The sequence below is a fragment of the Mustela erminea genome, chromosome 13 (assembly GCF_009829155.1).
Source record: "Mustela erminea isolate mMusErm1 chromosome 13, mMusErm1.Pri, whole genome shotgun sequence".
NCBI lineage: Eukaryota > Metazoa > Chordata > Mammalia > Carnivora > Mustelidae > Mustela > Mustela erminea.
Window position 1 is genome coordinate 44,503,918 of NC_045626.1, and position 27,735 is coordinate 44,531,652.

General features: G+C 45.1%; 1 protein-coding gene across 4 annotated transcripts in view; it reads left to right on the plus strand.

Moving 5' to 3' along the window:
- Positions 1-27,735, plus strand: part of KCTD1 (potassium channel tetramerization domain containing 1) — a 178,060-nt gene that overhangs the window by 99,979 nt on the left and 50,346 nt on the right. The window contains exon 1 of one of the 4 annotated variants that reach the window (XM_032310241.1): positions 20,124-20,128. The exons of the other annotated variants lie outside the window; for them this stretch is intronic. The gene's annotated coding sequence lies outside the window, so the exon portion shown is untranslated. Of the gene's footprint in view, positions 1-20,123; positions 20,129-27,735 lie in introns of those variants that run through there. 4 annotated transcript variants of the gene reach the window in all.

Genomic DNA, 27,735 nt, shown 5'->3' on the forward strand with positions numbered 1-27,735 from the left:
GGTGCCCAGCTTTATTTCCTTCCCATCTTGGGACCGTGGGACCATACTGTGAATCCTTGGTCATACTCAGGTACTTGTAAATAGTGCTTTGTGGATTGTGAAAAGGGCTCTCTTGTGTGTGACTTCATCATAAGGAAGCCATATAGGGCACTTTCTAGTGTCGGGTACTGGGTTAGCTAGACAGTGGGGGCACAGATCAAGTCCTTGTCCTTGGAGGACTCACTCACTGTCTCCTGGAGGAGGCAGACAAGGAACATGAAAATAAACCTTGCCGTGGGATGTGTCCTGTGACAGTCTCTACACACAAGCGAAAGAGGGGCAGGGTGGCTAGGAACTGTCATTATACCCATGCTGTAGGTGAGGAAAAGGGACCCTCCAAAAGGTTAACTTCACCTCGCTAGGAACGATCAAAGTTAAAAAGTTCCAGTTCCAACCCCAGGTCCAGGCCTCTTATACACTGGTACTTTTCTGGCTGTGATTTATAACTAAAGTTTAAAAAGTAGTACAGTTACGGGGTACCTGGGTGGCTCAGTGGGTTAAGCCTCTGCCTTCAGCTCAGGTCATGATCCCAGGGTCCTGGGACCGAGCCCAGCATCCTGCTTTCTGCTCAGCAGGGGGCCTGCTTCCTCCTCTCTGTCTGCTTCTCTGCCTACTTGTAATCTCTGTGAACTAAATAAATAAAACTTAAAAAAAAAAAAGTAGTGCAGTTACATAGCACTAAAGGAAAGAAAAAGGACACTGAACCACAAGTGTCCACATGGATGTGTCTTTTTTTTTTTTTTTAAGACTATTATAATTTGAGAGAGAGAGCATGGGCAGGGGAAGGAGAGAAAGGGGGCGAGGCTCAATCCTGGGATCATGACCTGAGCCCCAAAACCAGACGCTTAACCCACGGAGCCACCCAGGCATTCCTGGATGTGTCTTTTTTTTTTTTTTTTTAAAGATTTCATTCATTCATTTGACAGAGAGAGATACAGTGAGAGAGGAAACACAAGCAGGGGGAGCCAGAGAGGGAGAAGCAGGTTTCCTGCGGAGCAGGGAGCCTGATGTGGGGCTCACCTGAGTGGAAGGCAGATGCTTAACGACTCACCCAGGCACCCCACCATGGGTTTTTTAAAAACTAAAATGATCTCCATGTGATTCCTGTGCTTTTGGAGTTGCCGGAAAATAAAAGGGAACGATCTGGCTTAGGGTGAAATAGAACGGCCCAGTCTTCCAGATGCCAGCATGCAGTCAAGACAACAGCGGCTGAAAGCTGCAGTTGGATTGATTTAGGGACCTTCCGTGGGGGCCTCCACTGTGGTTGAGGGCTGGCAGCTCCCCAAGGGGTCCCGCGCTGGGGCAGGTCGCAGGGATGGGGGTGAGGGGGTCTCCACCCATCTCTGCCGGCCTCTTGCTGTTGGCTGCCGCAGAGGCTGAAGACGTGCTCCCCAAGGCCTCCACGCTTTCCCACTTCACTCAGAGCACTTAATTAAAAGAAAAAGTGAGCCCCGTTCTGATGCAGAGTTATGACTAGTAAAAAGAACCAATAAAAATGACTATAAAGTGCCTGACAAATAGAAACTGTTTAATAATACCAAGGCGCTTTATGGGGCCAGGGTTTACCTCTTGGCGCAGGATGACAGACCTTCCCGCAGAGGGGCCTTTCCCTTGCTGCTGCTCTTGGCAAGGCGGTTCCTGCTCCGCCAGAACCAGCCCGCAAGAAAGACTCTGTTGGCCTCGGGTCACCTGACTTTCTTCCTGAAAGGCGATCAGAGGGAAGGGACAGCCACTGACAAGTGGCCCTTTTGTGGGTGACAGCAGATAACAGGAGGGATAAAGGACACTTGGGTGACCCAAGAGCAAAAGGGAAAAACAAGGAAGAGATGCAGGAAAGAAAGGGAGGAAAGGCTTACAGAAAGTTTGGAGCAAAACAACACTCTCCACCAGTTCTAATTAGACCTATTGAAGGATAGACCAAGTTAGGGTTAGGAGAATTATTACCGTGAATGGCCTTGGGCAGCTTACTTAGTTTCTCATCTGTTAGAGGAGGAGGATGGGAATACTGGAGTGAGTAGTAAAAGCCCAGAGGACAGGCGCAGTAACAGTAACTTTGTTAAATATTCTGTTGGTTAGAGATTATTGACAGGCTAGAGGAAAAGTAGAGGAATGGTTATCATTTACAGCTGATCCTCAGTAAGCCCTTTCATTTTTTAAGATTTTTTTTTTTTAAGTAGGCGCCACACTCAGCATGGAGCCCAGCACGGGACTTGAACTCAAAATCTAAGACTGAGACCTGAGCTGAAATCAAGAGCAGGACATTTAACTGAGTCACCCAGTGCCCCAAGATTTTATTTTTTTACATAACCTCCATACCCGTTTGGGGGCTCAAACTTATAAACCCAAGATCAAGAGCCCCTGCTCTACCAACTAAGCCTTGCAAATATACTTTATATCATATGTTTAAAGGATTAATTTTGGACTAACTTTATTTTTTTTTAAGATATTATTTATTTATTTGACAGAAATCACAAGCAGGAAGAGAGGCAGGCAGAGAGAGAGAGAGAGAGAGGAGGAAGCAGGCTCCCCACTGAGCAGAAAGCCCGACGTGGGGCTTGATCCCAGGACACCAAGATCATGACCCGAGCCGAAGGCAGAGGCTTTAACCCACTGAGCCACCCAGGCGCCCCAATTTTGGACTAACTTTTAAGTAGGTTTTAAACAGCAGAGTTGAAATGATTTATAAATACTGTCAGTATAAGTAAGTCTTCAGTGTTCAGTGAAATTATCCATCTCATTGAAAAATACATCATTTGATTTTTCCTGATCATAAGCATTGAATTTCTAGAAACTGATCTCTTTTTATTTATAGTTTTCATCAGAGCATACTGATACCAGTAAAGCATACTGTAAATTTGTTTGAATAAACAAATATCTTAATCCTACAGAATATATAACTAGGATCGTCTAAACCTCTATCATTAAAAGCAGTACATATGACAAGATGCTAAACTGCAGCATCTTTTTTCTTCTACTAATTTAAAAAAACATTCTCATGGCTGCTTTACAACCCCAAAGGATCTCATCCAGATGCAATAAAGAATATGAAACTTTCTGGCAATGTATTGCATAGAACAGTGGCACTCTGTGTTAAAGTGCTAATTTGAGAGAGATTATGTCACTCTCTTAACTCTTTTTTCCTGCCTGACAAATAAAATACTTGCTTAGCTGTCATAAATCATGAAATAATTCACATTTTACTCTTAATTTAGCTTATACCAACTTGTTTAGCAATGAAGTCGGTAAACATTGTCTACATCATGAACTATGTATTAATCATAAGTGTTGTGCGCATCGTTTGGTGGTAGGGCTACACCGCTCATTCCTGCAGAATTCATCCCCATGGGCATTCGAATTGCTAACATACATGAACAACATGTTCCTGGAAACACTGAGTGCACATTATTCTATCTAATCCCCATGACAGTCTTTGAGTCTAGAGAGATGAATAGCTTGCCCCAAGAAGGACAGGCAGTACGTGGGAAACTCAGGACTGGATTCTGGGTCTCTTACTTGATATATTTATTGAGCACCTAGTATGTGCTAGTCAGTGACAACAAGTAAAAAGCAAGACAGAAGGTCTCATTTTTCATGGACTTGACTTTCCAGTAGGCGTGACATTAAAACTAATGAAACTATTTTTAACAGATTAAATTGACTGGGTGGCCACGTCCTCCTGATGTGCACTGCCTCCCGCACCCCTCCTCCATTACTTAGGTCCCCCTTCCTACAGAAGCAGGCCACACACACTGGCCACTTGTGCATCCTAATCGCAGGCGGGCTCTGCATGAACCCAGGGCAGACGGAGCTAGCTGTTACTGGCTTCGTCCACTCTTCCAGATAAAGAGGCTCACTCTTGGGTGAGCCACAGTGGACGTCAAGTTTCCCTGACAAGATAGTAGGGGAAGGACAGTAAATGATAGCATGGGGGTTAGTGTGATTTTTTTTTTTTTTTTTTTTAGATTTTATTTATTCATTTGACAGACAGAGATCACAAGTAGGCAGAGAGGCAGGCAGAGAGAGAGCAGGGGAAGCAGGCGCCCTGCCGAGCAGAGAGCCCGACAGGGGACTCAATCCCAGGACTCCGGGATCATGACCTGAGCCAAAGGAAGAGGTGTTAACCCACTGAGCCACCCAGGCAACCCTAGTATGGCTTCCTTAAAAACTCAAGTGCATAACATCTCTGACCATCTCAATTTGTTAGGTGGGACGAGGAAATGGAGGCTCAGGGAGCTTGAATAGGAAAATCTGGTCTAGAGTCAGGAATTAGTCCTGATTTACAGGCTCAGAATCTCTTTCTGGGGCGACAAAGTCCCCCTCTCCTCACCTGCTAGCTTATCCATAACCTTTACGATATGATTGCTTCAGCCTTGACTCAGTTAATACTTGTGCTGGGCACGGTTCTCTCCTGCCGCCCCCGTGAGCCGCTGAGGGACTGAGGTCTGTCTGCTCTGGGGTGCCCACTCACCCCTGGACTGCCTCTCTGAATGGGTCTGTCGGAAATTCTGCTTTTCTCCCCATCCCGTGAAAGGAAGCAGCTAAGGTGTTACTGTTGGACTCGAAAGAAAGTATTAGCACAGGCGGGCCCTTGTTTGGGAAACCTTTAGTCCATGTTTGCGATGCTGAGGAGTCCTGGGATGAGCACCCGAGAATGAGAGAGGGGCTGGCACAGTGGCTGGTTAAACTCAACCGAGTCCTAAGCTCACCTAAACCAATTTCCGAGAAGCCCTTCTCAGTAAGACGGCTATGACAGGAATACCTGGTCAGGCGACCTTTCTGCTTCCTTCTCCTTAATCCCTTCCTGTGATCCTGTCCTGGCAAGAAGATCTGCACACCAAATTTTTACAAATCAAATATTTATAAATTAGATCACATGAAATGCGCTGAACAAAATTCTGCTTTAGAGCCTTCACTGCTCCTGGACGTAAATTCCAGTGTCACGTGGGTCTGTTGAACCACACGCTGGCATGCTGATAGCCTGCTGCCATTTCTCTTCGGGGCATTCGTGTGTTTTAAGGATGTGTATACCTATATTTTTTTTAAATCAACCTAATGTGCTGTATAAAGTCATATGTCTGACTTAATTTATGTCAACCTGTGGTTGAAATTTTCTAACTGATTCAGGGTAATTTTATTTCTTACTTGCCATAGGCAGAGTACCCCTTCAGAAAGTAATGGTTGGATATTTTTAAGAGTGAGAGTTAATATTTTCATGATTTTTATTTGTTTTATTCTTTTAATAACATCCATGCCTGGGACATCGCCTCTTTTGCTCGCTCCTTTATTCCCCATGCCTGGTACAGTGGCTGGCACATTTGAGGTGCTCAAAAATACTCATAGACATGAATAAAACTATTTTATGTTAACATTTTAAGGTTATTTGATAATCTTTGCCCTCTTAGCTTTGAGCAGAGAGGACTTAGCTGTTTCACCTTCATTTGAAAGAATGGAAACTAATTCTTTGGCTGTGAAGATTAGAAACAAAACGTTCCTCCCGTCACACTAAAAACAAAACAAAACAAAACAACTTTCCTTAAACTTTTGTTGCACCCCTATGTGTGTCTCACTGCTCTGAGCATCAGATGGTTAAGACTATGCACTGGAGGGGCGCCTGGGTGGCTCAGTGGGTTAAGCCGCTGCCTTCGGCTCAGGTCGTGATCTCAGAGTCCTGGGATTGAGTCCCGCATCGGGCTCTCTGCTCAGCAGGGAGCCTGCTTCCCTTCCTCTCTCTCTGCCTGCCTCTCTGCCTACTTGTGATCTCTGTCAAATAAGTAAATAAAATCTAAAAAAAAAAAAAAAAAATACTATGCGCTGGAGATCAAGTCAAGTTCTGTTGCCTGTGTTCCACATTTAATTTGCTCTCTTCTGTTGATCCCTCCTCCTCCTCCTCCCTCTCTTCCTCCTCCTCCTTTTCCTCCTCTGATTGTTATTATTTTATTTATTTTTTAGAGAGAGCACACAAGCAGGGGGAGTGTCAGGCAGAGGGAGAAGCGGGCTCCTCACTGAGGAGAGAGCCCCACGCGGGGCTCCATCCCAGAACCCTGGGATCATGACCTGAGGTGAAGGCAGACGCTTAACTGACTGAGCCACCCAGGCGTCCCCCTTCTCTTAATTTCTTAGCACACGTGGGAAGCCCATACACCCAAATGAATCACCACCTGGTGATAACGGGTGATGGGAGCAGTGCTGGCCTCATAGATGTGTGAGTCTGGTTGGCAAGGTTGTGCACTCTGGGGAGGAGGGAGGGATAGGAGTAAGATGGACTTGGCCAGGGTCACCAAACCTGGACTTCAGTCTCTTCCTCTGTGTTGTAGGTGGGGACCGGTGTTCACCTCTCCACCGCAGGCCCAGTCACACTGTCTTCTCTTTCCTTTTTTCCTTTCCCCAGCTCCCTCATTTCCCTTCTGTCTCTCCCAGTCTCAACCGCCAACCTCGTAACAGCTAAGAAAAACCCTTTTACGAAGGCACACATTTAAAGTCACAGAACCGTGCGGTCTATAGTATTTGCTCACATGATAGAGTTGAGAGTATAAAAATGAGAATTTCCCAGGGAACTCCAACTTTAGGGGTCAGAGTTAACAATTTGGATTCAGGGAGAAGAGTCCACTCACTTTGTCTGTGTCTGGCTGGCTGGCTTGCTACCTTGGGTTTTGTGGTGGTTTAGTCTCCTTTTGCTTTCCCAGTGCTAATTCTATTAATATTAAGAGATGTCAGACATACACTGTGTTAGGAAATCTCAATGACTGTTGTCGCTAACACCATTTTACTTTTATGAGATATGTTCATGGATTCCAGATGCCTTTCATTGTCCACAGCTACAGAAAATATAATCAGTCCTCTCAAGGTTCTTTAATATCATTTGGGAATTTATGTCTGTTCTGGTTTTAGGCACAACCTCCTTGGGTTATAGTTGCTTTTAAATATAAAAGATGGTCTAAGAGGATCAAGTACAGTTCATAAAAGGATACAAACCTATTTTTCCTTTTCCTTGGTACTTTTTTTTCCCACATGTCTGTTACTCTTGGTTTTTCTTTGGGCTTTACTCTTTGTTTTCACTTCAAGGGGAAGCAGAAAGAACAGAGAAGGGAAGAAGGATTTTGATCTAAGAGACATGGTAGACAGAGGGAAGTGAATGCACAAAGGCCTGAGGCAGGAAAGAGCATGGAACATTCTAGAATATCCCAGGACTGAAAGGAAATCTGAGCTTTGAGCATAGAGAGTGATGGGGGGATGATGAGAGAGAAAGCTACATCATTCTCAGCAAGGACTTTATCCTGTCTAGGCCATGTTAAAGGTTTCAGACCTCATCCTATGGCCTGGGAAGTTATGGAAGGGTTTTAAGCAAAAAAAAAAAACAGGGTCCAGCTTACTTTAAAAAAAAAAAAAAAAAAAAGTTCTCTTCAATTAAGATGTGGACCATCAATTGCAGAGAAAGTAGAACAAGGGTGGACAGAAGTGATGGTACCTAAGGGCTGTAAGATGGTTGTCGAGGGGGAGAAGAGAAGCAGTGGATGGTTTTGAGATACCTGAAACGTAAAATGCACAGGCCATGGAGACTAATCCTGGGTTGCTGGGGGTTCGCAGAAGTAGTTCAAGGCAAACAGTGGTGCTGCGTATTAGAACAGGGTCTGCTGGAGGGAGAGCCCTGGGGAATAGGGGAAGTTCTGCTTCGGAGATGTTGAAGTTGAGAGGCTCATGGGACAGCCAAGTGGAAATGTTGGATAAGCAGGTCTGGCAAAAGTCTGGGCTAGAGTGTAAAGCTTGGGAGTTCATCAGCTTATTGATGATACTTGAAGCCCCTCAGGGTGGATTATTTTCCTTAGAAAGAAATGGTAGTGAGAGAAGAGGGCCCCAAGACACTTAAATATTCCCAGGCAGAGCAGAGAAGGGGTAGCCGGCATGGAGCCACAAGGAATTTGTGGGGTAAGGTGTATCAGGAGCCAAGGGACTGGTGGTTTTGTTAATACAGCTGGGATTTCAAGTAGGGTGGAACCTCAGTCTTTGTCTCTGGCTTGCCTACAGGGGGGCCGTTAGTGGTCTTTGCAGAGTAGTTTTGTAAACCGTGAGCAGAAGACATGCTGGAGTGATCTGAGGGTGCCCTGAGAGGCGGTGAGGGAGACGGCTGCTGCTTCCAGGTTTGACCGCAGGAGAGGGAGGGAGCAGGAGAGTCCGCGCTGGAGATCAGGGAGAGGATTTTGTAGGTTTTTAAGATAGAAGAGCCCCAGACATGTTTATATGTTGCTGGAAAGGAAAGTCCATCGAGAGCAAGAGGGATGGTGGGTTAGCGGGATCCAGAGGATGGGTGGAGTGACTGGCTTTGGGTTGTTTTGTTAATACTTTCATGTACTTTTCTCAAATTCCCCACTGACCCAGGTTAGACTACTAGGACGCTGTAACCTCACCTCCCTCCCACAGTGCTCAGAACCCCCTTGCCTGCCAGCCTCCCAGGGTGCCTCCCCCGGGAAGGCTGAGTTCCTGGTCAGTGAAGGATTCCAGCCCCCCATTTGAAGGACAGGCCTCCATCACAGGGTTCTCCCCATTTAGGAGGAGAACATGCATATCCTTTATCCTTCCTATTTGAATGGAGTAATTGACAAAGCAGAGGATGGAGTTCAGGATAGAGCCCCAGTGTATTGAAAGAAAAACTTGATTAAATAGGAGCGCTGTAGGGGTGCCTGGGTGGCTCAGTCCGTTATGCATCTGTCTTCAGCTGGGTCATGATCCCAGGGTCCTGGGACCAAGCCCTATGTTGGGCTCCCTGCTCGGCAGGGAGTCTGCTTCCTCCTCTCCCTCTGTCACTCCCCCTTCTTGTGCTCTCTGTCTCTCAGATAAATAAATTTTTAAAATCTTAAAAAAAAAAAAGGAACATTGTATGAAAATAGCTCTCAGACCAGGGAGGCAATGGACGAGTTACATTGTGTATAGCCAGCTTGCTGGGTCTTGAGTGTCCTGGAATTCTGCTAGCTCTTGCTGGTACCACTTTACCGGATTGTAAGTATATTGCAGGTATGCAGAGAGAGACAGTTTTTAGACTCCAGTCTGAATGAAGCCTGAATGAAGTAGATGCTTCTATTTGCTGGCTTTTTCTGGGGGAAAAGATTATTGTTCTTTTCAGCAAGTACACATTTTTAAACTTATTTTTTTTCTAAATAACCTTTATTTTTTAAGAGCAGTTTTGGCTTCCCCGCCGAATTAAGTGGAAAATCCAGAAAGTGGCCACTACAGTCTGTCCCCAAGTAGTGTACCCTTCCCCTGCTGTCAGCCTTCTGTGACCCAGTGATACATTGTTACAGTTGATGACCCCCCCATCTGACGCCTCCTTAGCACCCAGTTCCCTCCCTATGTTACCTTTGTGTTCCTGCTTAGGGCTGCACGTTCTGTGGGTTTGGAGGAGTGATTGCAATATCACGCAGAGTAGTTTCACTGCCCTGAAAATCCTCTGTGCCCCACCTGTTCATCTTTCCCTCTGCTCTGTTTCTGTACTTGGTTGCTTGCAGTAATTCTCTAACATGGAAACATACAAATTTAGTTTTCAGATGTCTCCTTTCTGACGATCTTCATAGAACCCTAATCATAGCTTTGTTTTGGTTTGAGTACTTTTGTACATAACAGAAGAATTCAGCCATTGACCTGGAATCATAACTTTAAAGTAATAAGGCATCTCTAATTCCAGCTTTTTTCTTCTCTAAGTATTCCTACCCGCCGCCCCGCCTTGGTAGTTAACATTTCAACGGAAGCTTTTTTTCCTTTCCTTTGCGGGAGGGATGGAGGAGAAGGCAGACCTGCCCTTGACTGTTGCCTCCCAAATCCCGAAGGGCAGTCAGCTGAGCTGGTGTGCTTTGTAGTGTTGCGGAGTAGATTTCTGTTCCTAAAGAGCCTAGAAGGAGAAGCTGTGGTTCTTCAAGTTACTAACCACAGTGTTCTCATCAGGGACTTTAAAAGAAAGAGGGGGAAAGGTAGTTTGGGGATTAAGGGGTTAAATCATTAGCATTCTGGGCTCTGCTGTTTACTCACTGCTACTTTATGCAGAAAATATGTTGCTCTGAAGCCTGGGGAAACTGCGGTTGTAAATTCTGCTGTGTGAAAGTCGTTGGGAAAGACCCCCAAATGTGCGGGGTGGTTTGGACTGAAAAGACTAGTTCTTCAGGGAAGGGCAGCTCTCCACATCGGCTTTACCGACGCACAGTGTTCCCCATTACCAAGCCTTTACCAGCGTCTCCTCCTTTCCTTGTCCTTCTGGGTGCCTCGGAGGAGACAGGAGTAAAGCAGGCATCCCTTTTCAGATTCTGCCCTGCACCATTGTCCTGACTTTTTCCCCCTCTTTTCACCAGTATTCATATTTACCTAGTATTTTTCTGTTGACTCGTCCCAGGTGATAGCAGGCATGAACTCACAGGTTTGATGTGCTAGCTATATTTTCCAATACTTAATAAAACACACTTCTGAATATTTAGGAACAAGAAAGTAGTCACCTGGGTATCGCGTGGACTAACCCGGCATCTCCACAGTGATGCTATCTATTCCACTGTTTGGAACACAGCCTCACACAGCTGGAGAGACACCCCACATTTCCTGAAGCTCATGGATTGAGGTCTAGGGAGGTTTGTTGCACATTTGAGACACCATTCCCTTCCTTCTTGGGTACAGGGAACCATCGAGGCAGAGTTGCTCTATTGCTGGTCTCCTCAGGAGTGTGCATTTTCGGCCCCCCCCCCCACACCCACAGGGCAAAATGCTGGTAAAGACTGGTCTCCTGCTCTGCCTGCAGGATTGTGTAAACTGAGGCCAGAGCTCTGGGGGTGAGGGCTTAGAGTTAGCTAAATAATTTGCATATCTGTGCATTATGCTTCCTTAAACGCCCACCCCAGGTGCTGTGTCTACCCTGGAAATTGCTGCTGTCTCCCAGACTGACCGGGGCCTGGCCCTTCTGGAGTTTACATTCCAGGGAGAATGAATGAGAGGGACGAAACAGGGAAATGATGTCAACAAGGAAATTCTGGATAGTGGTCAGTGTTCTACAGGAGATGGAAACACAGGGACATGGCACACGGTTTGGAGGCAGTGGGGCTGCTGATGAGATGTGGCCTTCTGGAAAGAAGTCTTAGGGCATAACAGGTCCTACCCTCTGGGAAGAGCAGTCCAGCCAGAGCGACAAGCTCAGGCAAAAGTTTTGGGAAATCTTTGGGAAAGACCAAGCCAGTTTGGTTTAACTCTGGGCGGCAAAGAAGGGAATGAGGTAGACCAGCTGGTCAGACGTCACCGAGGGCAGTGGGGAGTTAGGGCATCGGCTCACACCGCCGAATCATACCCCAGAATTCAGACACAAAGCACATTACAGAGCAGACCAGACCAAGGGTGTCATTAGACTTTGTCTGAGGCCTCAAGCAGGTTAAGGACATTTCATCAGGGAGACAGCAGTACTGGCCGTCCTGTCTCACAGAGGGACAGGTGCACCACACTTGGCACAGACGTGCCGAAGCACCCAGGACAGGTGCCTTCCACTTTGCCCCTTGGGCCTTCTGGGAAGTCCTTACTGCTAGAAAAAGAGTTCCATTACCAGAAATAAGCCAAGAGTTTTTTTTTTTTTAAGTTTGATTTCATTCATTCATTCATTCATTCATTTCAGAGAGAGCATGCGAGACAGAGTGTGCACATGCACCTGGAGAAGTAGGAAAAGGGGGAGGAGCAGGCTTCACACTACTGTGAGCCCATATGGGGCTGGATCTCAGGACCTTGAGATCAAGGCCTGAGTGGGATCAGGTGTCAGGCGCTTAACCAACTGAGCCACCCAGGTGTCCCCAGAAATAAGCCAAAAGTTGGTGTTTGGATAATTCTGACCTTTGCTTACCAGGCGGTGAGATCAGGATCTGGAGCGCCTGAGTGGCTCATTCTGTTGGGTGTCCAACTCTTGGTTTTGGCTTGGGTCGTGCTCTCGAGGCCCCCGATGGGGTCCCAGCTGGGCATGGAGCCTGCTGCTCAAGGTTCTCCTCCTCCTTCTCCCTCCCCGTCTCCCCCCAGCTCCTGGATGTGCGCTCTCTAGGGGAATCTTCTGGAAATTCAGAAAAAATTGAAAGGTGCAAAACCAAATATGCTCTTCCAGGGTTATTTGTCATAACCACCATTTCTACTCCTCTTCCACGCAATGTCTTGATCTTCTTTTTGAGAGAGAACGTTGTTAAGAATGAGTACTTCACGCCCAGGTAGGTTCCTGGGTGCTCCTCCTGAATGGGCAGGGGCTGGATGCCTAAGCAGGTGGTCCCAGGACATTTGCATTAGAAGCCATAGGTCACAGCTGAGAAGCTCCTTGGTTACCACCTCCCAGTCCCACCCCAGAGCCACTCCTGAATTCAGGGTGTTCCTAAACTGCAGAGTGCGGTCTGTTCTCTGCTGGAACCACTGGTGCTGGCTGGATGAATATTGTAGGATGAAAACATGATTTATCCATATTTTAGGATGAAACGGTTGAATCTTGTAATAGGCAAATCCATGGCAAATTCAAACAGAAAGTAAGTTGTTGCGCACAATTGACTTGCCCCAAAGTAAGTGAGAGGAAACACAAGTCCTACAGTAATATGTGTCTAAAAACATAGGGTGGGGCGCCTGGGTGGCTCAGTCAGTTAAGGTTCTAGTTCTTGACTTTGGCCCAGGGCATGATCTCAGGGTCATGAGATCAAGCCTCACTTTGGGCTCTGTGCTGGCCATGGAGTCTGCTTAAGATTCCCTCTCCCTCTCCCTCTGCCCCTCCCCCCTCTAAAAAAAATAAATAAAAATAAAAACATTGGGGCAATGGGTGGCTCAGTCAGTTAAGCATACAACTCTTGATTTTGGCCCAGGTCATGATCTCAGAGGCGCGGGATCAAGCCTCGTGTTGGGCTCTGTGCTCAGTGGAGAATCTGCTTGAGATTCTCTCTCTCCCTCTGCCCCTCCCCTTGCTCTCACTGATGCTCTCTCTCTAAAATAAATAAATCTCTTAAAAGATAAAAAATATATATATATAAAAACTTAAGGTTCCCAATGAGGTAAGTTTAGGGTACAGTCTCATCAACTTGGAAGCCCAAATAAAGAAACCTGTTTATTGGTGTTTCTCAAATTCATTTGCTCATTAACTTGCCATCTTCTCCCACCTGATAATGTCTCTCACTACCATTTCTCACAATACTTTAGGAAACACAAGACTCCAACACGACTAGGAAAAAAATGTAATTTTTGAGGCGTTTTAAAAGAAATACATATCCGTAAGTTGACTTGTTCTCTTTTTAGCTCTAATACAGAGACTGCGAAAGTGAGCCACATGGCCATCAGCCACTAATGCTATTTTCAGATTCATGGAGCTGCGTGCATGGCCCTGGGAGATGCTTGAAATCTACTTTAGGTTAGCTCTTGGCAACTTACCGGCGTTGTGACGTGGCCAAATTAGTTAACCTCTATAAACCTCAGTTTCTCTCTCTGAAGATGATGTTATATTAATTCGTTACAGTCATGGCAGAGGTTAAATGAGTTGACTCACGTAAAGCACTTGGCACAGTGTCTGGCATGTAGTAAGTGTTCGGAAAATACAATCTGTGGTTCGTCCACGAACTTGACGCAGGTTTACTGTTCAGCAGGGTTTGGTGGACTCTGTCTTAGGGATAGATGTCCTCAGGTATGGATTAATGAGAAAGTTGAGAAAATTAGAGTGGGCTAAAGTGTCCGATCCTAATGTCACTGAAGAAAAAAAGATGGGGGGGCACCTGGGTGGCTCAGTGGGTTAAGCCTCTGCCTTCAGCTCAGGTCATGATCCGAGGGTCCTGGGATCGAGCCCCACATTGCGCTGTCTGCTCAGTAGGGAGCCTGCTTCCCCCTCTCTCTGCCTGCTCTGCCTACTTGTGATCTCTGTCTGTCAAATAAATAAATAAAATCTTTAAAAAGAAAAAAAGGTGGAACCTTATTGGATTAGGTTCCTAGGGCTGCCCATAACAAAGTACCACAGACTATGTGGCATGAATGACAGAAATAATACTGGGTCACAACCCCAGAGGCCAGAAGTCCAAGATCAAGGTTTCTGCTGATTTGGCTCCCTCTGAGAGCTGTGCAGGGTATCTGTTCTGTGCCTATCCTTGCTGCTGCTGGTCTACTGGCCATCTCTGGCATTCCTTGGCTTGTGGTGTGTCACCCTGATCTCTGCCCCTTGGTGCTCACAGCGCATTCTCCCTGTGTGCACGTTTCTCCTTTTTATAAGGACACCAGTCATATCGGGTTAAGGCCCACCTACCCTGCTCCATTATAACCTCATCTTGGCAAATTACGTATGCAATGATCCTTTCTCCAAATAAGGTCACATTCTGAGGTACCAGAGGTTAGGACGTCAGCAAATGAGTTTTGTGGGGACACAGTTCAACCCACAATAATGATACAGAAAAAGTCAGTCCCAGGGAGAACATGCAAGAGAAAAGAGATTTGTAAACATCCAGTTATAAAATTTTTTCTTGCTTTTTTCTCCTTGGAACTATCTTTTTTAAAAAATCACTTTTATTGAGATTATGTACATACAACAAAATGAATCAATTTTGTGTGTACAATTCAGTGAATTTTGGCAAGTGTATATACCTGTGTATCCACCCCCTCAGTCAAGAAACAGATTATCGGGACACCTGGGTGGCTCAGTTGGTTGAGCGGCTGCCTTCGGCTCAGGTCATGATCCCAGCGTCCTGGGATCGAGTCCCGCATCGGGCTTCTTGCTTGGCGGGGAGCCTGCTTCTCCCTCTGCCTCTGCCTGCCACTCTGTCTGCCTGTGCTTGCTCTCGCTTCTCTCTCTATGACAAATAAATAAATAAAATCTTTAAAAAACAAAAAAAAAAAGAAACAGATTATCTCCTGGGGGCCTGGGTGGTGCCACCAGTTAAGAGATGGACTGTTAGTTTCAGCTCTAGTCATGATCTCAGGGTCATGACATCCAGCCCCACTTCAGGCTCCTGGACTTCCGGATTCCCGGGCTCCCGCACTCAGCAGGGATCTGCTTGAATTTCTCTGGCCCTTTCCCTTTGCTCTTCCCCCATCCCTGCTGTGCTCCCTCTGTAAATAAACATATATTTAAAAAAAGATACAGGGGCGCCTGGGTGGCTTGGTGGGTTAAAGCCTCTGCCTTCGGCTCAGGTTATGATCCCAGGGTCCTGAGATAGAGCCCTGCATCGGCTCTCTGCTCAGCGGGGAGCCTGCTTCCTCCTCTCTCTCTCTGCCTGCCTCTCTGCCTACTTGTGATCTCTGTCTGCCAAATTAATAAATAAAATCTTTAAAAAAAAAATAAAGATACAGATTATTTCCATCATTTTGGAAAGTTTCCTCCTGTCTTCCCCCCCATTCATCACCCTTGTCTTCACCTCCAGCCCACTGGCTGGTACTGGCCTGCTTCCTATACATGTAGATCAGTCATAATGTGCCTTTGCTGCATTTCATAGAAATGACATTATACATAGTACATGTGGTCTTCTGTGCTTGCTTTTTTGCTTGTGTCTGCTTTTAAAGTGAACCATTAACCCACAGGAATCTAGTATAGAAGTGTTTAATATTACAGAATTAAGAATATTATCCATATAATTATAATAACTAATATTATCCAGCCTTTAAAATTCTGTAGCTAGATGGAACACAATCATGATGGATTAAAAAATTATTTCCTTACTATGCCCATGGCCCTATTTATTAAGTAACCTGTATTAGAGGAAGTTCTTTCAGGTGTTTTTTTTGTTTTGTTTTGTTTTGTTTGTTTGTTTTTTGTTTTTAAGTCATTGATTACCGCTACCAGGAAAATGGGTTTAGTTGAGGGAAGGTGAGCTTTTGCCAAGATCAGAGCTTCAGGATATTGGCGTGTGCCTGTAACGGTATTTTTGGTGCAGTGTTTTGCAGGTCATTGTAAAGATTAAAGGAGATGGTGCATTTCAAGAGTTGAATATGACTGGGGCCCAGCACACCAGAAGGGCCCCCAAAATGTTACCTGTCACTGCTGTTACTAGTAGACTCAGAGGCTAGAGCCCCAGGGTGATGATCCAGGTCCGAGCTTGTTACCCTTCAGCGTCCTGGGTGGCCCCACCCTCCTCTAGGCGGGGAATGGGCCTGTCCCCTTCCTTCACCCCCTCCACAGCACACTGCCATGAAAGTGCTAAGCTTTCCTCTGAAAAGAAAAAGGTCCCCCGTGACCGGATGTGGGCACTCTCCCGAAAAAGTTCATCCTCCTCATTTTAAGGTGGAAGAAGGTTTTCAGCAACATGGGGCAGCCGGCCTATGCAGGAACGCTCTAGTGCAGCTGCCCACACTTCCAGCCTTTGGGAAATTAAAACGGGGGCGATGCCAGCCGGACACTGAGATGTTGAAATGTCGTGCTAGTTCAGAGTGGGGACTGTTGTCACCCATCTGAGTATTTAGTGCCAGCCAGGGTGGAGTCGGTGTTTATAGGCATCAGTGGAAAGTTAATCATCTTACAGTCTCTTGTTCAAGACATACTAAACACTTTAGAGCTAAAATAGGGAAGTGGCTGACACCATCTTTCCGGCAGTGACTTTTTAGTTTTCAGTTGTTTGGATTCTAATTTGTCATATTTTTCTCAACCTTTATCCTTCGGATCATTTTAAAAGTATGTGTGAATTAAGGTCAATGAGCATCTGTGTCGACTCCCACCCCAAACGGAATCTCCGAGTTATCTTCATATAGATCTTGAAGAGGTAGTAATTTTAGCCTAAGTGGCAATTAAAAAAGCGAGATTATACTTAATAACCTCCACGGGGTACCTGAGGTCTTCTGTTTGGGAATCTTCACAAATGCTGTTCGTCATCAATAATTTAGGTGGGATATTGTCTGACTTCCGTTTAGTTTTTACAAGGTGACAGAGGACTCCAGGTGTCTCTCGGGAGACGGCAGGGAGAAAATAGCTGGGCACATACATCCACTGAAGCCATGCTTTCCAGATGTTTCTCAGCTGTGAGCCCCTCATCCCGAGCCTCAGTTTCCCTTTTGGGGGAAACAACCACAGTCCAGTTCTTTTCCAGCTCTGAGTTCAGTTTGTTATCGAAATATTAATATGCAAGGTCTGTCTTAGAGCTGCTAACTCAAATATGATCCTCTGTTACGGGATTAACATTAATTTAGTTAAGTGTATTGTCAGATTTGACATGGAGGACATATTCATGCTAATTAGAACAGGTACAGTGAATAGGCTGCTGCTGGAGCTGTCTCATTAAGACTGAATTGAATTGATTTTGATGCCTTTTTACAGATTTTTAAATTAAGAGGACTAAATGACAGCAGTTGGCTCCGAATCTATAGACTTCTGCCTAGAACCACTGTAGTCCCTTTCCACGATTATTTTTTACACTTCAAGTATGTTAATTTCTTGCCACCTACTATCTCCTTCTTTATTATCATCCACCTAAATTACATTAGTGCAACCGAATATAGCTTAATACAGCTTTGGAGTCAATGCTTAATTTGTTTAACATTTTAATTTCCATATACCAACTGTATAAACAGGATACCAAGTACATTATTAGCAGATAAAATAATTCCAGTGATAAGATTTATTTTGAGTCTTTGTGTATATAAATGGTTGAGTAAATATTAATACCTAAGTCATCTCCTCTAACTAGGACTAGTCAGGCCAGGACGCTAAGGGTAGTTTAAGTTGACTTCAGTTGATTTACCTTCTAGTGTAGGCTTTCCAGGAGAAAGCCAGCATATTTCAAATGTAAAGTTTTAGAATTCTTCCAATTTTAGTATATGTGCTGCCGAAGCGAGCACTAAAGTTTCAGAATTCTTTCTACTTGTTTCCTCAAAAAAAACACTTTTCCAAGTAATACTGGACTGCACTAGAAATTAGGAATTAGTAATATGTTAATTACTCACGTACCAGAGTCTCATCTGACGTATTTGTCGTGCATCAGAGCTACAGGAAGGAGTCTCCAAGGGCGCTTACACTCAGATGGGGGAATCTTTATGCAGTCGCTCTCCAAGGCCATGGTCAGAGTCAGGAGCTTCTGGAGACGGGGGAAAAGGAGTACTCCTGAGATTCAGTATCATTGTCAGGCAACTTTTTATTCATCAAGTGTCTTCATCAAGATAGACGTTGTACTTCAAGAGATTTGAGAAGTAAAAGGAATAACTGCTTATTCTTGATGCTTGGTAATACCAGAAGTTCCTTGATACACATTATGTATATCACGTCATGTGTATTATCTTTGCTGAGTTTCCGACTCTGGGTATTTGTGTGGCACTGCCCACTGCCTCGTGTAAAGTCAGCTGCGATTTCACAGTGAGTTCAGAACCAGTGGGAAATAGCAAATAAGAAGGGTTAGAGGAGCAGTGTATTTTGTAAGTATCCCTTAAACATGATCGATTTAAAAAGAACAGTTGTCACTTGTAACATCTTTAAAACTATCTTAAAAACAATAGCTTACATATTATTTTTGGTTGTATTCCAGGAACTAGGCAAGTACGTGTCATTAACATTCTACTTTTTATGTGAATTGTGGATTTTTCATAGTAACGATGATGTTAATACCATCTGAAAGATGGAGAAACTGAGGCACCGAGGTCTGAATCACACAGTAGGCATGTGGCATATCCGGGACTGAAGCCCAGCCCTTAGGCATGGAGCTCATGACTCTGTTCTGCCTCCATATCCCATTGGTAAAATGTTAGTGATGTTTTTCTACGTAGAATTTAGAAGGAGTAGCTGTCAGTTCCTTTTTTTTTTTTTTTTTTTAGGAGCTTATTTATTTATTTGACAGAGAGAGATCACAAGTAGACAGAAAGGCAGGCAGAGAGAGAAGGGGAAGCAGGCTCCCCATGGAGCAGAGAGCCCAGTGCAGGGCTCGATCCCAGGACCCTGAGATCATGACCTGAGCCGAAGGCAGAGGCTTAACCCACTGAGCCACCCAGGTGCCCCTAGCTGTCAGTTCTTGAGATTATACCATAAAATAGTTTACTTCACTTAAAAACGCTATTGCTTCTACTACAGAATAAATGTCCACCTAGGTTATGCTTAATGCCTCTGTAGTCTCGGTGTTGAAAAGACGTATGGTTGCTATGCTCAGTTACTTCAAGCGTTCCACCTGCTCCAACAACAAGTTCATTTTCTGTTTCCCCTTCTGCTCCTGTTCTTTTTTTGAAAGTGGTTTCCAGCACTTGACACGGTTATAGGAGAGCAGAGAAAAAAGTCTGTGTGAACAAAGGAGAAAGATGGGGGGGCTGTGGTGTCTCCACCTTTTTTTGCATTTTCTCCTTGGAATTCAGTATTCTGTTCTTCAGCAGATGTTTATGTAGTGCCTGCTGAATGCCCCGCTCTGTGCTCGAGACCGACATAAAGTACATACAAGCCAGTTCTTGTCCCCTCAGCCTGCAATCTGGTGGATTCCCAAGGGGGATTCCGAGCACATTTCATTTGCGGAAAGTGCTTGATGGGACTTGCTGGGCTTTGGCTCTGGGGTCCTGGTCTGCCCCACCCCACCTGCCCCCGTGTGTCCCTCAGAGCTGATCCAGAGTCAGCCAGCCCCACGGAACTGGCCGGCCACCTTCTTACCATTTTGCAAACCTCGACAAACAACCGCCAACCCCGAGCTGCCCCTGTTCTTCACTGGGCGGGGGGGTGGGGTGGGGGTGGGTGGGGGTGTGTGTGTGTGTGAGGGGGTTCCTGTATGGTGTGACAGCATCAGGCTTCTGTATTGGGAAGTAATGTGCATTTATTTGCACAAAATTCCTATCACCTCATGAGTGCTCCATGTTGCCTTAATGAAAATGTGTGCCTACTGAAGCCATGAGATGGTGGGTTTTGTTTATTTTCTCTGGGAGGGTTGGGAGGGGTAGGTAACAAATCAGAAAGTGTTTGAGGGCCACAGCCCCAAAGGAAAAACCACTGAGGTCGTTTATTGGAAGATCAGAGCACTCAATTATAACTTGCTGTCATCATCAGAACTGTTGATTCCTTTTCTACTATGTGCAAAAAAAAAAGTATTCCATTTGGTACTGTGAGGAGTTGATTGGAAAAATAACCGAGTAGTGCTTACCCCATTTCATTTTGACGAGATCTGTAGGCTTTCAGCTGACGGCTGTGATCCTCCAGAGGGTGTATGGGCCAGAACCATTTATCTGTGAGCCCATATATCCGTGCACTTTCTCTCCAGGTGAAGGATCTACATGGTTCTCTAAAACTTGGGCTTCAGCCCCACAGTCTTTGCAAGGAAGCAATACAGAGAGGGATGCTGCGGGTGTGTTCTAGAGAAGAGCAAAGCAAATTGCAAGGCCTGGAGAACCTTTAAACTCCTCTTCCCAAAAAAACAAACAAAAACAACAACAACAAAAAACCCTCTTCCCAAACCTCCCTCACAGCTATCTACATAGAGGGACCCGTTAAGATCCTAGTTGGAATAAACAAGAGAATAAACAAGATGGGCAAGCATCAGAGACTGATCTCCTGAGTGGATAAGTGGGGTTGGGAAATTAGGGAAAACCAGTCTGGTCCTGTCCAGTCTAATCCCCCGAGGACACAGGCTTTTCCCTTCTTGCCCGTGTCCATCCCGCATCCCTGTGTCCCTTTCTCACTTTCTGCCCCTTTTTCTGTTCCTTCCTACTCTCCTGTATCTTCTCAGTCTGTCCTCTGTCCCTGCCCGGCTTCTCTACCCCTGACTGCTTTTCTTGCTAGATGAACCTCCCATTTATCCACCTTGCTCTGCCACCTCCGTGGTTGTCCGGGCATTCCGTACTGTGTCTTGTGGTTAAATAAGCATCTAATAAAATTAAGCTGGGGCTCTTAAGAATACCAAAGGCATTCTGCCACGTGGTTTCCTTCCCACTGGCGGATATGCTCGGTGGAGTGCCGTCTGCTGCCACAGGCAAATGAAGGGCCTGTTTTCAGAGTCTGATCCAAGTCCTGGTGGGTCAGACACTACCAGATTGCCCCAGACGGGGAGACAGCACATTCGAGTCGAGAGAAGGCAGGCTGAGCTCCCAGAACATTTTGCTTCTAACTTTAAATCAGCTGCTTTTTTTTTTTTTTTTTTTTTTTTAACCTTGGGCAGTTCATCTACATATTCCTGCCTCAGTTTTCCTTCTTTGCAGAAGACAGTATTGGCCTTACCCTCCTCTCTCGCTGGACCTCTTGGAAGGCTGTGAGTTATGATTGTCCCTAAGGCCTTCGGAATTCTGGGATCTAGTAGGTAATTTCTGTGTATACATAGGGCAGCATGTAAATTCCAGGTATGATTTTTTTTTTTTTCTAATACATTTCTATTTTTGTACCAAACTTTTCTTGCCAGTCAGGTTGATCTTTTAAAAAGTTGGGTTGTTGTTGTTGTTGTTACTTTTTTTTTTTTTTTTACTCTTGTTGGTATTTATTTTAAGATACTTCTCCAAGAACACAGATGTCTCCTTTACGGTGTGAAAATTGTAAAGAATAGCTCATTGCAGTAAAGTAGCGAGGAGGATGACTGTTTGGCTGCTGTCTTCACTGCTCATTCGCCTCCTTGCTCATCTGTGTTTTCAATGCTATCTTCTCTCCCATCTGCTGCTGAGCAGGAAGTTTCATCAGCCGAGGTACCCTCAGAAATAACCCGAGACGGGAGTGTGCTGTGCTCATTCCAGGCCTGGTGTCAGCTGTGGGAGCTCCCCCGCCCCCCCACCGCCCCGGCTTGGCTGCCAGCAGACCCAGCATCAGTCAGGTCCCCAAGGAGCAGAACCAGAGTACCCCCACTGAGTCACCCCGGCTCCCACTAGCCACTCAGAGTCATGTGATAAGCACCCGGACGACCAAGGCACCCTCAGGAGAGTCTGTGCATCTTTTCACCACGGAGATTGCACCCAGCCCCAGATCTCACCCGGAAGCAGCCTTTTGGGCAAAGGGCTAGGTCTCTGGCACGCCTGTCGGCGCCACACCCCACCTGTTGGTTCCGGCGTGGGAAGACCAAGACTGCTTCCCTCCATCGCCCCCTACTTGTTTTTTTTAATCACCCGATATGTCTTTTTTGAAAAGTTGACACTGATACTGCCTCTAAGAGGCTGTTACTTTATTAAAAAGCATCCATTTTATATCACTAACACAAGTTTTTTTCTATTCTGCAGGGGGATCTCAAGCTGCTTTGTGACAGCTCTCGTAATTTAGAACAATGCAAGATATAAATAAATAAACAGAATTCCTATTACATGGTGTCGAGTGAACAATGTCTGAAGTAGGCAATCTGTTCATTAAGCACCCTGTTTTATTATTTCCTCCTGTCGGTGAGGCAAATAAAAAACTGGAGTGATTAAAATTTAATCTTCTGGGGCCACCTGGGTGGCTCAGTCGGTTAAGTGTCTGGCTTCAGCTCAGGTCATGATCTCAGGGTCCTGGGATTGAGTCCTACATCAGGCTCTCTACTGGGCCTTCTCTCTCTCTGCCTACTTGTGAGTTCTATCTGTCAAATAAATAAATAAAATCTTTTAAAATAAATAAATTTAAAAAAATAAGCTTTCATCTTCCTCGTCACTTAGAGAAAATGCTGTGACTGTGAAGGAACCTCTCTGTGCTGGCTTCTTTTTTTTTTTCCTTTTGCATTCATGCCTTTGGAATCCCTTTCATTTCACGGCCAGTTCTTGATTTCAGAAAAGATTGGAATTCCAATTCCGACCTCCTAAAATGCCAGTAGCTTCCATTAGAGATTTGAATCTCTGTAGTTGATACATATTTTTTTAAGTTACAGAATAGTCAAAAAATCAAGACTGGAAAAAGCATTATAGACCACCTGGTCCAACGGTGTACATTGTCAGTGGGAAGACTGAGGCGACATGATGCGGCTTGCCAGTGCCTCAAAACTCAGCAGTGACGGGCTCCGGCTGTAGCTTAAGCCGCACCTTTGTCCCCTCTTCTGAAGAACGCTGGGTTTAGAAACCGCAGTCAGTGTCAGTACTGCCAGACGTCCTACAGGAGTTCCCGCTTTTAAAAAATAATTGGGTCAAAAGTTGCTCTGATCCTTGTCACATGGCACGGCTAAGCATTTGTATGTGTTATTTAACAGTGATGTAGTCTGGGTTCATAATCATCAAGAGAAGTGCAGTCCTTTGCTGTCCCAAAGCACCACTTGCCCCTAAAAGGGTTTGCTTAAGAGTGTCAGTAAGTAGTTCTTAGAGGATTTATTGTTTTTTTTTTAATATTTATTTATTTATTTGAAAGATAGAGCGAGAGGGGCGCCTGGGGGGTTCAGTCAGTTAAGTGTCTGCCTTCTGCTCAGGTAATGATTCCAGGGTCCTGGAATCAAGCCCCGTGTCAGGCTCCCTGCTCAGCCTGCTTCTCCCTCTTCCTGTGCCACTCCCCCTGCTTGTGCTTTTTTTTTTTTTTTTTTTTTTTAAGATTTTATTTATTTATTTATGTATTTGACACAGAAAGAGAGAGGGAGGGAGAGCGACAAAGAGCAGGCACAAGCAGGGGGAATGGCAAGGGAAGAAGCAGGCTCCCCACCGAGCAGGGAGCCTGATGCGGGGCTCCATCCTGGGACCCTGGGATCATGACCTGAGCTGAAGGCAGAGGCTTAACCCACTGAGCCACCCAGGCACCCTGCTTGTGCTCTCTTGCTCACTCATTCTCGCTCTACCTCAAATAAAGACATAAAATCTTCAAAAATAATATAAAATAAATGTTGAAAGATAGAGTGAAGATGGAGAGTGAACACAAGCAGGAGGAGTAGCAGAGGCAGAGGGAGAAGCAGACTCTCTACTGAACATGGAGCCTCACATGGGGTTTGATCCCAGGACCCCAAGATCATGACCTGAGCCGAAGGCAGATGCTCAGCTGACCGAACCACCGGGGTGCCCCTGTTTTTTAAAGATAATCCATTGATTGGAGAGAGAGAGAGAGAGAGAGAGCAAGCGAACGAGTGCAGGCGAATGAGGGGAGGGGCAAAGGCGGAGAATCTAAAGAGACTTCCCACTGCACGTAGAGCCAGCCGTACAGGGGGCTTGATCTCACAACCCATGAGATCATGACCTGAGCCAAAACCCAGAGTTGGATGTTTAACTTACTGAGCTACCCAGGCGCCCCGCTTCCGCCCACTGCTCCCCCCCCCGCTCCGCAATTCTGAGAGCATTTAAAGCATGATTTGATTTAACATTTTTTATTCACCTGCAGATCTCTTGTCTTCAGGAACTCCCTGTGCATGTGGCTAGTTCCCAAGGAAGACTGTCCACTCCCTGGGAAATTCAGTCCCACCTTGCCCTAGCCACACTCCAAACAGAACAGCCCCCCAACATTTTCTGTATGAATGAGCGTGTGAGCAAATGAACCTTTTGAAACATCTGCTTTGTACATTAGAGAGAGTAGGCTAGTATATTTGAAAGCTGTGTATAATTTTTTATTTTTTAGCACACAGAGCTCAAGCAAATATCCATCTAAGAATCTTAAGAGGAGGATCCCAGGGATGCAGTTAAGGTTCGAAGGAACACATACATTTAGCTTTTGACACTGCCAGACAGGGAATTTTTATGACCGCATCCAAGAAGTCAGTAAGTGAAGTTTACTGTCTGTTTAGAGGCAGAGGTGTCCCGTAGTCAAGATCTAGGACTAGCAGTTAGAGGAGTAAATAAAATGCCGGTTCCCTGTGGTGGGGAAATAGAGCGTCTGTGGGGCTGGGGGAAGGAGTCCACATGCCGGGCCAGCTGGCTCCTGCCTTCTGCATGACCACTGACGGTCCTCCTAACCCTCCAGCCAGTTGTGTTCATTTCAGAACAGACCAAGTGGAAGGACGTGGATGGAGCAGGGTAAATCTGTCCCTTCGCTCGCGAACGCCAGACTGCGGAGAGCCTAGTACCAGAGAGTGGGAACCTTATCCTGCTATGCAGTGGCTAGTGTGTAAAATACCGCCGTAAATTCATTACTAGATAATTATAGGCTAAACCACTTGACCCCACAGTCAACTTCCTTCTTTGTGAAATGGTGATAATACTTAACATTGTGCAGAGGTTTCTGATTTCGGACTAGAAGGCCGTCCATGAGCATTAGATACAGTGTCATTGCCAACCCCTGCTGCTGTCTGTGTTTTCCTTCCAAGAGAGCGCGTGCAGGACACCAATCTGGAAACAGGGAGGTGTGCCTGGACAGCTTTTATCGTCTTGCCTTTGCTGTGTTTTAGATCTGGGAATGGAGGGGACCGGGGAAGGGGACAGATGACCCGATAGTCCCCGAGAGTGTGTAAACCATACGCTCTTGTCCCGTTCTTTCAGGATCCAACTAAATAGACTTCTGTGTCAGCTAAATATGAGCTTACCATGACCTGAGGCCCATTTAATTTTCTGTTCCGCGCATTTCCTCCCTGGCAAGAAAATAAAGGGAAAGGAAGCATTATCCCAAACTTCAGTTCCATTTCTGTATTTCTTCATTCAGTCGTTTTTCAAAAATGTCAAAAGAATAAGAATCCTGATTATAAAGGTAAAATATAGCAGTATGCCAAGAGTATGTACTAATTTATTTAATTTGAAATTTTTTTCTTTTTAAAAATAGCTTTTTAAAAAAATGCCAGGAGTACTAAATGTTCAATGCCACAAAGCACAAGAGAATAAAAACAAAAATAAAATTTGCCTGTCACATCATCAGCTAGTCCTGACCCCTACTAATATTTTGATGTGTTTAATTCCAGAGTTTTTTATTGCATATACAAATATCTTTGAAAAAAACCTTTCCCTGTAGAACTTTTCCATAACCTGCTTTTCACTTTAATGCTATATTTTATTTTTTTTTAATTAGTAACATCCATAGTTGAGCTGTACTGTGTCTTCTAAAATAACGCTGATGTCTTAAGTATATTAAAAAATATCTCAGAGATCCTCTCTGCCTGCCTTCTCTGCCTACTTGTGATCTCTCTCTCTCTCTCTGTGTCAAATAAATAAGTAAAATATTTTTTTTTTTAAAAAGGGGAGGGCACCTGGGTGGCTCAGTGGGTTAAGTCTCTGCCTTCAGCTCAGGTCATGATCTCAGGGTCTTGGGATCGAGCCCCATATAGGACTTTTTGCTTAGCGGGGAGCCTCCTTCCCTCTCTCTCTGCCTGCCTCTCTGCCTTCTTGTGATCTCTATCTCAAATAAATAAATAAAAATTTTTTTTTAAAATCCAAGAGATCTAATTTAAAAAGTAGTCCAACTCTTTTTGCACAGCAAAATTCTATCAAAATGGTCTCTTTTTTTTCCAGTCACTTTCCTTTTGGGGGGAAAAGGAAGTGGGGAAATTTTGGCAAATAGTTGTTCTTTTCGTGGTCCCAGTTTGATAATCTAATAAGGGAACTTCTCAGATACCTATTCCATTTGAAAAAGAAAAAAAAAAAAAAAACCAAAAAGGCAGGTTGAGGGTACATACAGCATCTTGGGCGGACAGGATGCACTGAAATAGAGAAACATTAGTAGCCCCTCCTCGTGGCCAACAGCAAGGAGAGTAACATTTTGCTATTTCAGATTAAGAAGCAACTGCAGATTAGTTTAACACAGTTGCTAGTCATTTTGAAACAACTTGGAAGCCTCCTATGTTTGCTTTCTAAGTTTTGTTTGTTTGTTTTTTCTTTTTTTTAGATTTTATTTAAATCACAAGTAGGCAGAGAGAGAAGGGGGGAAGCAGGCTCCCCGCTGAGCAAAGAGTCCCATGTGGGGCTCAATCCCAGGACCCTGACTGAGATCATGACCTGAGCTGAAGGCAGAGGCTTAACCCACTGAGCCACCCAGGGACCCCTGTTTTTGTTTTTGTTTTTATTCTGTGAAATTAAGATTTTAATCTGAAAAGGAAAATCCATACAATTCAAGTGCCATCCATTTTACGGACATGTCGTAATGATTTCATTCTTACTTCCTTTCACACACCTGGCCAGAGCACAGAGCTGGCATTTCTGTTTTGTTCTTCTCTGTTTTCCTTCTTTCTTGTCGACACCTCACCAGGTAATCCTTCTATCAATGCAAAATGCTGTCTTTCACCCACAGATCTTACCTCTTCAGCTGTTTTTAAAGTTCTCCATAGTTCTCAGTAGGTCCGTAGCTGTCTTCTCTGTCCGTTGGCTTACTGCTCTGTGAGATTTCATTTTTCATGTGCAGAAGGAAAGAAATGTCCTTCATCCTTCTCTGTACCAAGCACTGGATTGTCCACCTTCACAAACAAGTCTCGTGCTGCAGGCTTGATCTCTCTGTAGGGTGGGAAGATTCAACCCTGTCTTAGAGATGAGGAAACTGGCGTCTGATAGGTTTGGAAACTTCTCCAAGATCACACAAAGGGTAAGGCTGAGTTCGAAGCAGGTTCAGATTCAAAACCAGGGCTCTTTCTCCTGTACCCATAGGATGTCCTATGTAGGAAACTTTTCCAGCTATACAAAGTTTTGAAAGTTGTCTTACCTTAAGAACATGTTTTCCTTCACTACTTTTGGGCAGAAATCTTTCTTCAGCATATTATACAGAGTCCACTCTAAGCTAGTTTGGCATTTGATTTGGGGGTGATACAATTTTGGGTGACTTTTATAAGTACATATTGTCCCATGGGCTAGAAAACCAGTGACCACACACACGTGTTTTAAATGCATGGATTAAGGGGCGCCTGGGTGGCTCAGTGGGTTAAAGCCTCTGCCTTCAGCTCAGGTCATGGTCCCAGGGTTCTGGGATTGAGCCCCGCTTCAGGCTCTCTGCTTAGCAGGGAGCCTTCTTCCCCCTCTCTCTGCCTGCCTCTCTGCCTACTTGTGATCTCT